Source organism: Chelonia mydas, chromosome 2, assembly GCF_015237465.2.
Source record: "Chelonia mydas isolate rCheMyd1 chromosome 2, rCheMyd1.pri.v2, whole genome shotgun sequence".
In the NCBI taxonomy this organism is placed as follows: domain Eukaryota; kingdom Metazoa; phylum Chordata; order Testudines; family Cheloniidae; genus Chelonia; species Chelonia mydas.
The window spans coordinates 19543965-19559171 of record NC_057850.1 but is presented as its reverse complement, the minus strand read 5'-3'; the positions used below and the strand labels follow the sequence as shown (position 1 = coordinate 19559171).

Below are 15207 nucleotides of genomic sequence, written 5' to 3'. Positions count from 1 at the left end.
AGTGCTGGGACTATTTTTTATTACTATTATTTATTAAGTTGTATTACTGTAGCACTTAGCAGCCCCAATCACGGATCAGGACCCCTCTGTGCAAGAGGCTGTACCAACACAGAATAAAATGGCAATCCCCGCCCCAAAGTGCTTACAATCTAAGACAAGAGACAACAGATGGAGGCAGAGAGATGGGGGAGTAAAAGAAACAATGCGACAGTTTTGCAGGCATCACACCAAAGGACAGTTTGAAGGAGGGCTTTGAAGGAGGATAATGAGCTAGTTTTGTGGACGTTTAAGGAGTTTCTCCCAAGTGTGAGGGGCAGCATGGGACAAAGCATGAAGGTGCTTGTTTGGAAGTGGGCCATGGAGGCTGACATCATAGACCAATTGGAGGCAGGAGTGGACCTTTCAATACTGAGTGAGAGAAGGTGATACGTTGTGAATGACATTGAAAGTGAAGACAAGTAGTTTATGTTTGATGTGCTCGAGAAGAGGGAGCCAGTGGAAGGGGGTGCAAAGAGCGGGGTGACTTGGTCAAAGCAAGGGCTAGGAAAATGATCTTTGCAGCAGCATTCTGAATTGATCCTTTTTTACTTAAATCTGCAATTGGTACAATTATTTTTGCAATGTATTTGTCAGTGGTAGACGCCTTCTTTTTAAACACAGTGGTTTAAATATGCACCCACTAAACTTTATAGGCCAAGTCACGGCCCACCTTGCATGGCCATCCAAAGACGTAAGGTGGTATAAGGCTCTTCTCTGTGGGCAATCCATCTCATGGGTAGTTGAGCCAGGAGGAGAGCAACTTCCTCAGAGCTGCTGTGTCCCCACTTGATGTGTGTGAGAGGGTAGGGGCAAGGAGTGGGCAGCACATTGGCTCTACCTCATTGGCCAGCATAGTTGCACCTGTGTCCTGGGGACCTATGGTGCATGATGTATAGACCTGGTGCAGGGTATTACCCCACCTCCCACCCCCAGAGCAAAGCAGAAAACAGGAGACAAATTGTGACAGTTACTATCTACCTCCCGCTCTGATACTGGGCCAGCACCACAAGGACCTGCCTTTGCTCAGGGCTTGTGACAAAGCCATGAGTTAGCTCAATATCAGCAAACTGTGCTGGCAGTTCTCAAGTGGTCAGTGTTATTCTCTCTGGAAAAATAATGCATGAGAATGTTATATGTTTGTTGCAGACAGTGAGATGAAATTAAATGAAGGATCATAGAGAGAGAGGGCATGGGGACACCACAATGGCTTATTGCCAGATTGGCTGGCCCAACCTGTTTATTATGTTTAATGCAATCACTGATGCAAAAGAATGAATGACAAATTCAACACTTCTATCTTTGCGATTTAGGAACAGGAAAGGCAGGGTCCCCTCTAGCACCAATGAAAGGAGAGGTAAAGCTTCTCCATTGTTTCTAGAGATTCCATGCTCTGATATAATATAGGCCTATTGCCTACAATTAGTCAAGCATTGACACCGTCTCCACCATAAGTATTTTCTTAGGAATCTAATACCCTAGCAACAGGATGTCAGAAAACAAAGGTGCTCTTTGTGCGGCCATGGCATTTAATCTGCTGTTTATATGTCATCTTCCTCAGAGGGCCCAAAGAACCAGATCTCTGTCCCCGACCGCAGTGTCATATCTCCTATTACTTCTCAGTCATTTCCTCATAGATGTCCCTCCAATATCTTAGGGGATCAGTGTGACACTGCACCCCATATTCTTCATAGTGATATTATTATGATATGGTTATAGCATAATTATGACACATTTTATGCAAGGTAAGTCATGGGAGGTGTCATTGAAAAAGTTATGATTTGCTGAATATGATTATCCTATTTGTACTCATGTACCTGTATGAATGCTGGTGGAAGTGCAGGCTGGAGGGCTTTGCGGGTTGTCACAGCAGTACAGTGTGAGAAGGAGCCCAGGCTGGTGGGTCAGGGGTCTCAGTGGTACCCCAGTTCCAGGAGGCACGGGGGGGGGACACCAGTCACAGTCAGATCCAGTGCTGGTGCCACAGCACTGGTTTTCATGGAATTCCACTGACCCTTGTATATCAAGACCAAAAATTCTTCTCTCTCAGCCAAGGTTCTCTCTATTTCCTGACTTTTCTACCCCTGTGGACAACTCTGCTCTCCTTCTCCTCTTGAAGGCTCATAACCTGTGTCATCAGGTTTTCTTTCTCTCCTTCTCCCTCCATGGAACAAGTTCTCACTAAGGACGCAATTCTTCAGTTCTCATTTGCTTCAGTGGAAGCTGGACTGGGATCTAAATCCTGTTGCTGCTTCTTCTCTTGTATCACCTTCTTCTCCATCACTGCTGCAAAGTCCCTTGTTCTGATTTTGGTTACCACCCCTGTGACAGTGCTAGGAGCCTAGAGCTGACCCAGCACTCCGGTCACTAGCATACTAACTATTCTCCCACCCGCCCCGGAGTGGATTTAATTGGGAAATGGGTGCTCAATGGCTTAATTAGGCAGGAGGCTGATGAGCTAATGAGGACAATCAGCCCCTCTACTGGAAACAGTTAAGGGACCCAAAGGAAGCATGAAGGGAAAAAGCTGGCAGGGGTTAGGGGATACAGGCTCTCAGGGTGAGAAGATCTTCCCCTTCCTGGAACTTGAGCTAAGGGGGAAGTTTATGTCTACTTATATGTTTCTGCACAAGGCTGAAGCGGGGGAGGAGACTAACACACTGGTGCTTATAAAGCTGGAAAGCATCCAACCTGTTTGAGGAAGTCTAAGAGAGCCCTGTTACACCCTTCCCTTGAACTGTACCTTGCAACTCTGTCTCTTCATCTCAATGGTTCTCCTGCCCAGTCTGGCTAATATAATGCTGCTAAAGTTGTCTCCTCACTTAGATAATTTCTTCTCTGGCTTCCTATCATTTCATAGTCAAGCTCTTTATCCTCTTCTTCGAGGCTCTGTATCACTTTGAAGGGGATAGGTCACCTTTCAGAGCAATTGGGTCAGGCTCTCTGCAGACTCAGGCAGGCACCACTGCAGTGGGGCATGTTTTCAATCTTAACTTCACAAATATGAGGGCTATGTTTTTTTTACATGAAGCTGAGATTTTGAAGAATAGCCAATCACATCTGCTGCAAGAGGCAGGCGGCACTCTCACCCCTCTCCCTCAGGAACAGAGAGTTTTTGAGTATCAGAAGGGGTAGAGCAAGAGGACAGTATTGTCTTAAGAGGAGAAGGGAGCAGCAAGAGGCGGCAGCTCAGGGCCTCTCTGCTCCTCCTTCCCCATCTGTGAAAAATGAATTGGCTCCTCTCTAATGCTGGAACCCAAGCTTGGGAAGGAGGAGACTCAAGCTCCCTTACAGTTGACCTCTCCCTAGGTTGGGGTTGGTGGCATATGGAGAACCTTTGGAGCTACCCTCATCCTAAGCCTGGGGAGAATGTGATGACCCCCTGCAGCTGACCTCCTTCTAGGCCTGGGCGTGGGTGAAGAATCTGCATCTGCAGGCACAGAGGTGAGCTGGGGGAGGCAAGGGGTGTAGCACTGTTGTGAAGCAGGGTGGGCAGAGTTGATGCAGGGCAGGGGCTGGAGCGCTACACATTGGGGATGGAGGTTAAACGGTTGTAAGACAACTCAAAAACATTACTTATTTTTTTTAAAAAAACCTCGTCATTTCTGGGCCGCTTTCATGATTTTTGCGGTTGGCCTGATCTAACGCTGCCTCTTACATCTACTTACACGTGCTTAGTGATGTTTAATTAACACCATCCTACCCTATTGATTTCAGTGGAGTTACAGGTTTTCATCGAAGTCACTCTGGGAAGGAATCAGGGGTGACCTTCCGTGATTTTGGAGATGATTTTCTTTGATTATGTCAAATGAGAGCCACTTTCCAAAGTGCCTTGTCCCCAAAACACAGGCCAGCAGCTGGGGCTCGCCTATTAGTTTTGTTCTTGATGCTTTATCATCTTAGGCAAATTACATATGTAGATGTGTGTGCCTCCCCACGTCCCCAGCACTATGTTTAAGATGGTGTTAGTGCTCACTTTTACAAGCTGGTAGAGCTGTGAAAAATTACATTATTTTGGGCTAATGTTTGACGCAGGGGTTTTTTTTTGTCACGGGGTATTTTTTTCTTCCTCTAAAATGTGGTAAGAAATGAGTAGAGGGAGGGAGACTATTGAGAGGGAAGGTAGTAAAATCCTTTTTCTACTGCATTTTGATACGTTAGGAACCCAGAGTCTGTATTTTACGCCAGCTGCCAGGAGTTACAAAGCCAGCCTAACCCTCATAGGGGGAATCCTCAGGTAGTGCAGAACTGGTGTCATGGTTTTATTCCATCCCTCTCCAAGCCCCTGGAGTAGAGACGTTTTGGGGGAAAAGCCTGTGGTTTATTTTCTTTGGCTGCCCAAATAGTCCCTTGGAGTAAAGTTCAGATCAAAGCTCATTGAATTCAATAGGAGCCTTTCTAAGGACTTCCGTAGGGTTTGAATCAGGCCATAAGGCCATTTACCAGTGAACTGTAATGGATTTGAAATGTTCAAGTCTCCAGACAGCACCAGAATCTGGGTTCATAGCTACCTTTCCCTCACCCCACCATACCCAATCCTCTGACAAGTGCAGTTTGGCTGGATCTGAGAATCTCATCCTAGACCTTTAGAGCTACTTGACCAGGAAAATAAAGGCACTGATACATCCAACTGTGAAAGCAGTGCCAAACCCCAGTGAAACTGCAGTAGCCCAGATCTGACACTTTATCTATCTATCTATCTATCTATCTATCTGAGTTAGTTAGTTAATTAGTTAGTTAGTTAGTTGTTAGTTGTAATAGGTTTAAAAATCCTAGCCATGTAAATAAATATCAGAGACAATACAACAATCATTAAAATAAGCTTTTTGTTATAAAAGAAACATTATACAGTAATATAATTATCAGTTCTCTCTATTTATTAGGGTATTACCACACTACAGAGTGAGTAATTTACATTTACATTACCCAGGCCATGCCATTTCTAGCGATTTTATTAAATTGAGTGAAATCTCTGATTACACATATGCAACAAACAGGCATGTGTAGCAACGGACACTTTGACCTTTCCAGATGCAGCCAAATTTCATACGATAGCATTGAATTTTTGCAGTAGAACTGGTCTAGCACATGTAGATAATCACACGATAGGTGGCTTTGGCACATCAGTTGTTGACTGAGATGTTAAAGCAGTCTAGGGGACTTGGACACATACCTTCCATTAATTTCAAACAAATTTTAATGGAAGACAGATGTCTAAATCTCCAAGACTGCTTTGAAGATTTCAGTACACTGAATACTGATTCAAAAGGATGGTTACATTTGTTGTCTATCTAGAAGGTAACACTTTGCAGATCTAGATGAAAAAATGGATGAGATCTTGCAAGATCCAGGTCCATATTTGGATTCTTCCATAGTTCATGTGCAAAGATGTGTACAAGACCAGATTTTTGTGGTGAGCTTGGGGCAGCTACATTTGGTCTCCATTTATGCTGTAGAAATTAGAGGTGTTTGGTCCCAAGTTTTCTGGATCCAGCAAGACCCATGTAGCAAGTATTTGTATTTTTCATTGCTCTTTCCAGAGATGGTTTGGGGGGGTAGGTATCAAGTCTTGGATTCTTCTGGTCAAGAAAGAGTGACAATATGGTTTGTCTATATTGAAAGTACAAATTGAGGTTTGGGGCCAAAAAATAGTGGAATCCAGCAAGCTCTGGGTATAGGACATATGTCTTTACAGTGCTTGTGAGCTAGATTACATTGGAATCAAGATTTTCATAGTGGAACTGGAACAGCTACCCTTCTCCTCTAGTTAGCTGGTAGAATTTTTGGGTTTGGGATAACAAAACTAGTTGGGATCCAAGTTCTGGATAGACGTTTTTGCCGTGTTGCAGCATCAGTTTGCAGCGTGGTCTGGATTTTTGGTGTGCTAATGGCCTACTACACTACTTTCTCTAGTTAGACAGTAGGATTTGGGGTAGGGTGACCAGATAGCAAGTGTGAAAAATCAGGACGGGGGTGGGGGTTATAGGTGCCTACATAAGACAAACCCCTGAATATGTTATTGGGAATGTCCCTATAAAATCGGGCATCTGGCCACTCTAATCTGGGGGGCTGGGGTTAGAAACTGCTGTATGGCCATCTCTTGTAATGTAATTGCAAGTCTTGCTATATTTATTATTTTTCATTCAGCTCCAGCTTTTAGATTCCTGAGACTCTCAACTTTCACTTTAAAGAAAGGCTTGTAAATATGACCTAAATCGACCCTTAAGAGTCAAAACCCATAAGGCAAATAAAAAGCATACTTTTGCTTTTAATTCAATGATTTGTAAGCCAATTTTGTGATTTTTTGGGGGGGTGGAGTGGGGACGCTGACTCATGATTTTTGAATGTGTGGGGGTTGGCAATACTGAAATTGACAGGATTCTGCAGGATGTAGGTCCCTTTTTCAGGGCAGTGGAACCAAGAGTGCAGGGAGTGCTCGTGCCCCTGCAATGGAAATATTGTGGGTGCATCCCCCTGGGCAGGGGTGGAGGCAAGCGCAGAACCCAGAGGGGTGGAATGGGCCCAGGAACAAGTAGGAACCTCCAGGACTTTCCTTCCTTGCTCCCCTGACCGAGTCTCAGTACGTCTCCTCACTCCCTTTCTCTCCCTTCGCTGCCCCCCTCCATTCACAAGGAGCATATGCCCTTATCTGTGTTCCCCCCCGCCCTGCCAGTGCTATTTATGTCAGGATGCCCCAAAGTCCAGATTATACCAGTAAAGTAAGAGTGGCTACACTTCTTTTCTATTTCCACGTTTGCAGGAATAAACTAAACCGCTATAACCACTTTATACTGGTTTCAGAGTAGCAGCCATGTTAGTCTGTATTCGCAAAAAGAAAAGGAGGACTTGTGGCACCTTAGAGACTAACACATTTTTTTGAGCATAAGCTTTTGTGAGCTACAGCTGTAGCTCATGAAGGCTTATGCTCAAATAAATTTGCACTTTATACTGGTACAAGTACATCCACCTGTGGGGAGGGAGGAATGTACAATTGGTTTCTAAACCAATATAGTTGGTACAAAAACTGAATCTAAGAGCTGATCTACAATTTGGGGCCCAAAATTATTAAGATCCAGATGCTGGATTTGGGTTTTTGCAACACTTGTGCACAAGGGTACATCAAGGACCAGGATTTTTTTGCTGCAGCAGGAAAAAGACCTAAACTTGTTCTCTATTCATGCCATGGGATTTGGGACGTGAAGGCCCAAAACTGGAGGGATCTAGCAGACTCCAAATGCAGGGTCTGTGACTATGGTGCTTATGCCCAGAGGTGTCAGGGTGCAGAGTTTTGCTGGGGCAGTCAGAGGGTCCCTGGCTAGCATCCAACCCAGGCTGGGACTGCTGCAACTGAATGGGCATACCATATACTGCTATGAAGAGTTTAAGGGGGGAGTGGGGTGGACTTGTTCAGGAAGGCCATGCACAGTTTCTCAGAACAGCTGGGATGTAGAGCCTTCTTCTGGGAAAGGGTGGGAGTCTTCCAGTGGTGACTCCTGTTCTGCCATTTAACATGCACAGGAAAGACCACTGGCTGCTCATTCTGTGACTGACTGGTTCATTCTAAGATGACATTATCTCTGCAGGGTTTCTTGCCACCACAGTAAGGTGCCTATCAGCTTGTGTACAGCAAAAACACAGCTTGCCTTTAAATCTCATACTTTGGCATATTTTTAACGTGTCAGTAAAACTCCCATTTTGAAGAAGAAAAGGAACAGCTAGGTCTACTGTACAGCTAGATCTGCTCAGGCATTAGACTTTGGGGGTTTGGAGCCAAAATTTGGCTGGATCCAGCGTGATCTAGGTGCTGGATGTGGGTGTTCCTGGCACTCCTGCTCTGGGATGCTCCAGGATGGGGGGTTTGTTAGTGCAGTGAGAGCAGCTGGGTCTGTTCTCTGCTTTCATGGTCCAGCTTCGGGGTCCCGAATGGGCAGGAACCCTCAGCTCCAGCGATGGCCTTGCCCTCCTGTTCCTTTGCACGTCTCCGGTGCTGGAGGCGGAGGCAGTAATCAGTCCGCTCCGCCTAAGGCTGCAGCCTGCGGGGCAGGATCAGCTGCTGGGGGCAGTGACGTCACAGAGCCTCTCGCCAGCGCAACGTTCTATTGAGGCGAGCGCGGAGCGCGTGCTCCTGCGAGCACATGGGCAGCAGGCTGAGCTTCTTGCTGCAAAAGCGGCCGCGTTCGGAAGCCCCTTTTGTACCCCTCTGGAATGGATTTTATGGTGGGAAACAGCCTGAAATTGCCAGTAAGTTTGCACTAGTTAGGATTTCGTTGGGACTCCTTCTTGCAATCCGGGGAGAGATGCGCAGTGAGTTGCTAAGGTTGAAATAAATGGGGGGGAGGGGAGGATGTTTGTTTTGTTTTGTTTTAAATATATACCTAAACTAATCGCACTTCTAAATTGCCAGGGTGTTTGCAGGATTCGTGGGGTCATCGCATTCTTTGTGCCAGGAGATAATTCCTAGGTTTTAAAGCACTTGGTGAAAGATGGACTAAAAATAGAAATTTGGAAACAGAAAGTGCAGATCCAGCAAGAAACGATCAGGATTGTTTTAAAACATACAGAATCGTCATAATAAGATCGGTAATGTTTGGGGTGTAGATTGCATTGAAATGACAAGGCTTGATTTGCCCATCCCCCATCTCCCTGCCCCCCCCCCCCCGCCTTGTTCAGATTATTTTCCAAATACAGGATAGCTAGAGAGAGAAATCAATGCACGCAAACTCCCTCTTTTACTTTTGTAGCTGTGCAACTTTTACATTTTGTTTTACATTTGAGTCAGGAAAGTGGTGTGTCTGAGTTTAAAGTGTGCATGTTTTAGTAGCTTGCTGATTTGCTTTCTCCACCAGTTACATTTATGCAGGCTGTTTTTCGGTCAAAGTGCAGACTTGTACTAGGAGCGATTTCAGTATTGCTTCTATATGTTTTATATTAAACATTCAGATTCTAGCCTGCAGATCTGGAATGTCGGTGCTTATGCCATCTTTAATATGAGCAATTGGATTTTGCTGGATGGTGCTTCTTCAGGGCCCTGTAACTAAATAGACAGGGAAAATACTTTATAGCCCCTCGAAGGACATTTTCCCATAGGTGCTCATTTCTCGAGAGCCATGGCAATTGCATGTTTTTATAAGGCCGCTTATTAAATGTGTGTGCATGCATATTTAGAGACCTTTGTAGATACACAATAGTTTAAACACTTTATATGTTGTAATTGGTAAATGAAATAACATCTTAGAAGAGCAGCATGGTGAAGAATCCCAGAATGAGATTTGAGAGTCTTAGTAAAGCTTTTTTTTTAAAATCATGTTCCTATCGACAAGTTTAGACATGTTCACTTGTCCATATTTATGGTCAGGTATAATGAGTAATCCGCTCTTACAGATGGAAAAGGTCCATCAATTCCTTTTAATTAATACATCTCCTGTTCTTTAAAAAAATATTTTCAAGCCATAGTTCATTTGCATTATATGTCTTTTGGGGTATATTTTACAGTAAATTAGCCACCACTATCTGTATGTTTAATGTAATATGCAAAATGTGCATGTCCTGTGGTTTCTAGTATGTGAGGATATTGTTTTCCTCCTATAATGTCCCATCTAGCTGACATCACCGTGTCCTGCATTTCTGCTTGGTGATGAAAGTTATAAATATTTTGTAATATTTTATGTATTTTTAGAAAAGCCTCGCTTAAAAATATCTAAGTAACCCGTAGAAATTGATACAGTCAATGTTTATTATTCAGGGTACTGTTATAAAGCATCATATGCAGTGTTGCTTTCCCCCTGTGCATTGTTTATATTATTTTATTAAACATTTAAATGAGGCCAAGCATGTTAAGGCCACATTGTTGTAAGCACTGTAGGCACATCTGGTAGATGATTGCTCCTGCCCCAAAGAGCTTCAAAAGATTGTTTTGCATTTGTCCTTGTACCACAATAGTACTCCAGCACATACAGTGCACCATCAATGAAACAAAAATACTGTGCATAATTTAAAACAAAATGGTCTGTTTGTATTTAGTTCTCAGCCCTTTTCTGTATCTCCCCCCCACAGTGTTTGCAAGTGTAAAGCCTGTGTAGAGACCAGGCCTTATACTGGTATAATATCAGTTGTGCATGCAGTTTTTAAAATTTTATTACTAATATAGTTGCAGAGGTACAACCCGGAGCCTGTGTGTGCTTATAGGTGGTATAGGTGATTCCTTTGCTGGAATAAAATGTCCTGATACATGTCTGTAGTAGAGCGGTTGTATTGTTTTGACTCGGGCAGGATAATTAAAGTGCTGCAACGTTTTGGTGTTTTAGACCAGGCTTAAATTGTTTGCCATAACTCGGTCAAATCCACATGCTGATGTCTTTACGATGCCTGGGGAAACTCCGTAGCAGAGAAACTAGGGGCTCAGTCCTTCTCCTGTTGAAGTCAATGGCCAGCCTCCTTTGATTTCAGCGATGTAGGTTCCTGAATCCGCGCCTACTTAAGTGACGCAGTTTCTACTTTAAAATAAAAGACTAGCTTTTTCTGTGAACTTGTCTCACTTGCATAGGTGTTAACCCCTTTACAAAATGGCTGTGGATGGTGTCTCCTACGATGCAGTTGAATCATGGGGTTCTGTTATAATTCATTCTCTCTCTCTGTAAGGTAGGCAAATTAAGGCCCGAGATTGCGGAGTTAAACACACTTAAATCTTTGGAGGATTAGGGCCATATCTCTTTGGGTATGAACAGAGTGCCCTAGCATCGAAGAGGAGCTGTGTACACAGGACTGGGTAGGTGTATTGCAGTAATTTTATTTGTGGAATTCCTAGAAGGGAAAGTCACAAACAATGTGAACCAAGGTTAGCAATAATGGATATTCTCTGCGCTTCTCAAGCAGCGTCCTGACAAATATGTCAGATGGTTTACACACACCACTATTTGTTTACAATGACCTTTTTCTTAAAACTTCTCAAGTTGTTCTAGCACCAGTGTAGCTTCACTGGAAAGAGCAAGAGTGGGAGGAGTTGTGTAGCTAAATTGCAGTATCCACCAGGGTTTTTACCACTGGGTACGTAGATCTTCTCCGAATAGAATTAGACAACACAGTAGTAAACATGCTGGCTTGCTGTCCTGGGATGATGTGTCTGGAACCTGGAGGAATTCTGGGAGTTTGATCTCTGCTCCCACAATCCCTCTGGGTGCACGGGAATCATCCTAGACTCATTGCTGTCACCCACAATGCACCACAATTTGGAGTGGTGCCAGGAATTCTGGGATTCATTACCATAGGTCACTGTTGCTAATGTGATTGAATGCAGCACTCATGTGGATGAGATGCTGAATAGCAAGTCCACTAAACACAAAGAGGAATACCAGATGAGGATGGACTGAATAGTGTTTGCATGAGTTGATTCAAGTAACACAAGTTACATATAATTGAATTAAGTCTAGGATAGACATACCTCTTATTCCAGTAGTGTTCCCACTGTTAGCACTGTGGGACTGGGTTGGTAGTCGTGCAACAGTGAGAAATATTGAGAAAGCACAGGGGAGACGTTTGTTTTTGCACTGGGTAAGGGATAATAGCATGTTGCAAGATTATTCTTTGTGAAATAAGCAGTATGTAAGCAGAGCACAATATAAAATAGAAGAGAGGAAAATGCGTTTCCTGATTGGGAAGCTATTGAACACTTCATTTTGGAGCAGAAGTGTTTGTTGGTGGATTTTATTGTCTGTCTCCCCCTTGCCTCCTCCGTGCCTCACAAAGAAATAACTGTTGTAGTTAGTTTGTTTACTTATGTATGGAACTGTATCAAGACATTTAGTGCAGTGCCTTCAGATAGAGTTTTAGATGTGCAGCTATCCTTGATTAATTTCTGCATGGAGATCGAGTGCCTGCAATGTACTTGTTGTTGTTTACCCAGTTCAGTGGAGAAAATGATATTTTTGGCATTATCACTACTGTAAGGTCAGTGCAGCCTTCTTGGGGAAATCTTGGATTCTTTCACTTCGCAAATGCTGGCAGTCAGTTAGGAGAGAACTTGCTGGCCTCTGATTTTTTTCCTCCATTGTTGACAAGGTAACAGATGGAAAGAAAGAAGCTGGGTTGTTACATGCCACGTCACATCTCTGAGGCGGAGGACTTTCTGACGGCGCAAAGATTTGCGGAGTGGTAAATAACAAGGAAGTGAGGGCAGTCATAGAGAGTAATCTGAAGCATTTGGTAAGCTGGGCCCATTCGAGAAAAATGCATTTTAATACAGCCAAATGCAAGGCCTTACATCTAGGAACAGAGATTGCAGACGGTACCTGCAGAATTAGGAGACTGTATTCTGGAGAGCAGTGACTCTGGAAAGGATTCAGGGGTCATAGGGACCAGTCGCTCAACGTGCACTCCCAGGGCAACGTGACCAAAAGGGATAGGGATAGTGCAGCCTCTGGTCTCGTGTTCCAGCTACTGGGACCCTGCGGGTCCCTGCTTGCATGGATGCCTCCCCGGGTTGGCAGCCTGTAGGCATAAGAGAATTTGGTGTGGGGAGCATCTCCACACTTTGCTGCTGCCTTCTGGATTACAAATCTGTGAGAGTGTGGCACCAGCTCCACCCGGCACCACACCCCTTCTGCTACAGGGGTGGCACGCGCCTATGTGGATGGAAAGTGCAACAGTGCTGAGCACCGCTCAGCAATGCTGCCAGTGAGGACCGGCCCCAGTTGTGCCCATTGCAGAGAGCTGCGTGTGTGCAGCCTCCACGCAGGGGAAGTGGTCCAGATGCACCTAGCTTTGCCACACCATTGCTCAAGAGAACCCAGCAGTTCAGGCTCATAGAGATGAATGCTGCAAGGTGTTGAATATTCCTGCAAGGTGCTGAGCACCCTCAGCTCCCGTTGAAGTCAGTGGGGGTGGAGGGACTTCGGGGCTAATCTTGTGTCCTGTAAATGAGCCTGCGTATATTTAAGCATTTGTAAATTGGCTATAGCACAGCTGGTGTGTATAATTGGGTCCCAGCTAAACGTTCAATCAGTATGAATGAGGCTTACTGACCAGTTCTTGGTTGCTCTCCAGAAAACCTGCCATGTCTTTAATGCAGTCGTTAAAAAACAAAACAAAACAACCTAGGTATTTTGGAGCTTTTCCTCTGCACAAAGCCGGTTTCATCTGTTACGGAAGTTCTGTAGTGAGAGGGAAGGAGATGGGCAGGGCCTGGTTGGAATGGGTCAGTGCTGGAGGGAGTCCGCTGCTTCACGTATCTTATTTATTTACATTATCATAGTGCCTGGCTATCCTGTTCCATTCCGGGACCAGGGCCTCATTGTGCTAGGCATGGTACAGAGAACAGAACATGGTCCCTGCCCCGAAGATCTTACAGTCTGACGGCAGAGACGGTCTGACACAGGCACATGACAGATAGGGGTGAGATCCTCATCAAAAGAGTAGGGATGAGATCCTCAGCCCTGCTGTGGCTCCTTTACGACAGGTAATGGGCAGCACAGCTAAAAGGCGCCTGAAAGCCCCATATCTGGTTGGGAGAGGATTTTCCTAGCACAGGCATTGTGGACAGTTGCCTTCCAAGGACTCCTGTCACAAACCTCTGCCTGGGGGCACGTAGGGGGCAGGGTTGGGGAGGGAAGGGTGTGGCCACATCAGCACTGTGGCGATCCCAGGCAGTGCTGTGGCCAGAGGCAGGCTGTCATGACTTAGTCCCCCTGGACTATCTAAATTACGCTGGGTGATGCCAGGTTTGAGAGGGTGCAAAGATGTCTTAAAGCCACCATAGCCGCCTCCTCAAACATGCAGCTTGTAGGGAGAGGCAGAACTTGTAAATTTCAATTGCTTCCCAGTCCTGGCAGATAAAATTATACCCACCCTCCTCTTCCCCACTGTCCACGTTCCACAGTCAAACTTCTTCACTGGGTTTGTTCATCCCCACAGTCCCCTTCCACCTTATCCTGCCCTACAGGAATACACTCCGCTTCATGCTTGGTCTACAGTCATTGATAAGGGGTAATGCCCCCCCGCCCCGGGGCACGGTTACTTTTGGTAAAGCCCTAGTATAGAGGCAGTTATACTGGTATAGCTTATGCTGGTTGGGGGAGCCAGTATAAGCTGTATTGGTGTAAGAACTTTTATACAAATAGAACTGCTTCCACGCTAGAAGGCTCTGGTGGGATAACAGTGCCCGTATAACTATGCTGGCAAACCCTTTCTAGCATAGAGACAGCTTCAGTCTGTGAGAGGGGGAAACCCCTTCATGTCCCATCCTCTCTGCAGGTGTGTGCGTGGAAAACATGAGCGTCGTCGGGCTGAAGTAACTCTACGGCTTCTGCCTGGGATGAAGGCAGCATCCTGCTGTCCTTCGGTGTCTTTCCCACCCGGTTACCGTGATTGGCTACTTGGATTTCCCACAAAGGGAGTTGAAGGTCTGAAGAGAGGTTTTTTCCACTCTTTGAACTACTGTGGTTTATGGTGCTGGTGCACTCTTCAGGCCTTGTAGCCAGAGTGCTTGGGATTAAGGCCTTCTTGGATACTAATTCTGTAGTCAGTCTGGGCCAGCCATTGCGTTGCTAGCTAAGTTTTATCAGGGTCTCTATTTGGTGTCTTTCTGAAAGCCCTAGGTGCTGGGATCAGGAGATAGCTTGAGAATCTCCATTTTCAGTTTTTAAAAACAGTAAGTTTCTAGGCCTCATGGTTGGGAAGAAAAGCTTGAAAAGAGTGAGTGCTCTTTAGAGGCTCAGAAACCAGAAAGCAAAAACCAAAACAAAACACGAAACCACACCAGTCAAAACCCACCAAACCCTACATTGATTTTGTAACATGTCAGGATTTTTTAAACACGTATGATTTTTTTTGGGGCCTGACTCATTCTTTTAGTGCTTAGAAATGGTGATGCTGCTGCTATCTCTCTGGAAGCAACAACAACAAAAGAAAACACTATAGTGCACACTCAGCTCTCCCCCTGGGAGAGAGAATGGACCAGGTGTGATATGTCACTTAATGCAGAAGGCCCTCACATACTACAGTGATGAGAGGAATATAAGAATGTATGTAGAATAGAACAGACTGTCTTTCCAGGCATTTAGAAGTTTCTGAGTGACTGCTATGAACTTCTCACCATCTGTACCCGCTGCGATTGAACTTCGGGTTCCTTAGGGTTTGCTTCAAACTTTCTAATCTGCTACAGAATTTAAACTCCAGAGG

General features: G+C 45.0%; 1 long non-coding RNA gene across 2 annotated transcripts in view; it reads left to right on the top strand.

Moving 5' to 3' along the window:
* The first annotated feature begins 8085 nt into the window (after nucleotides 1-8085).
* LOC114018506 overlaps nucleotides 8086-15207 on the top strand; it is a 241240-nt gene continuing 234118 nt past the window's right edge. For both annotated transcript variants that reach the window (XR_006288351.1, XR_003563816.3), the window contains exon 1: nucleotides 8086-8277. This is a non-coding gene — a long non-coding RNA (uncharacterized LOC114018506). The remainder of the gene's footprint in view (nucleotides 8278-15207) is intronic.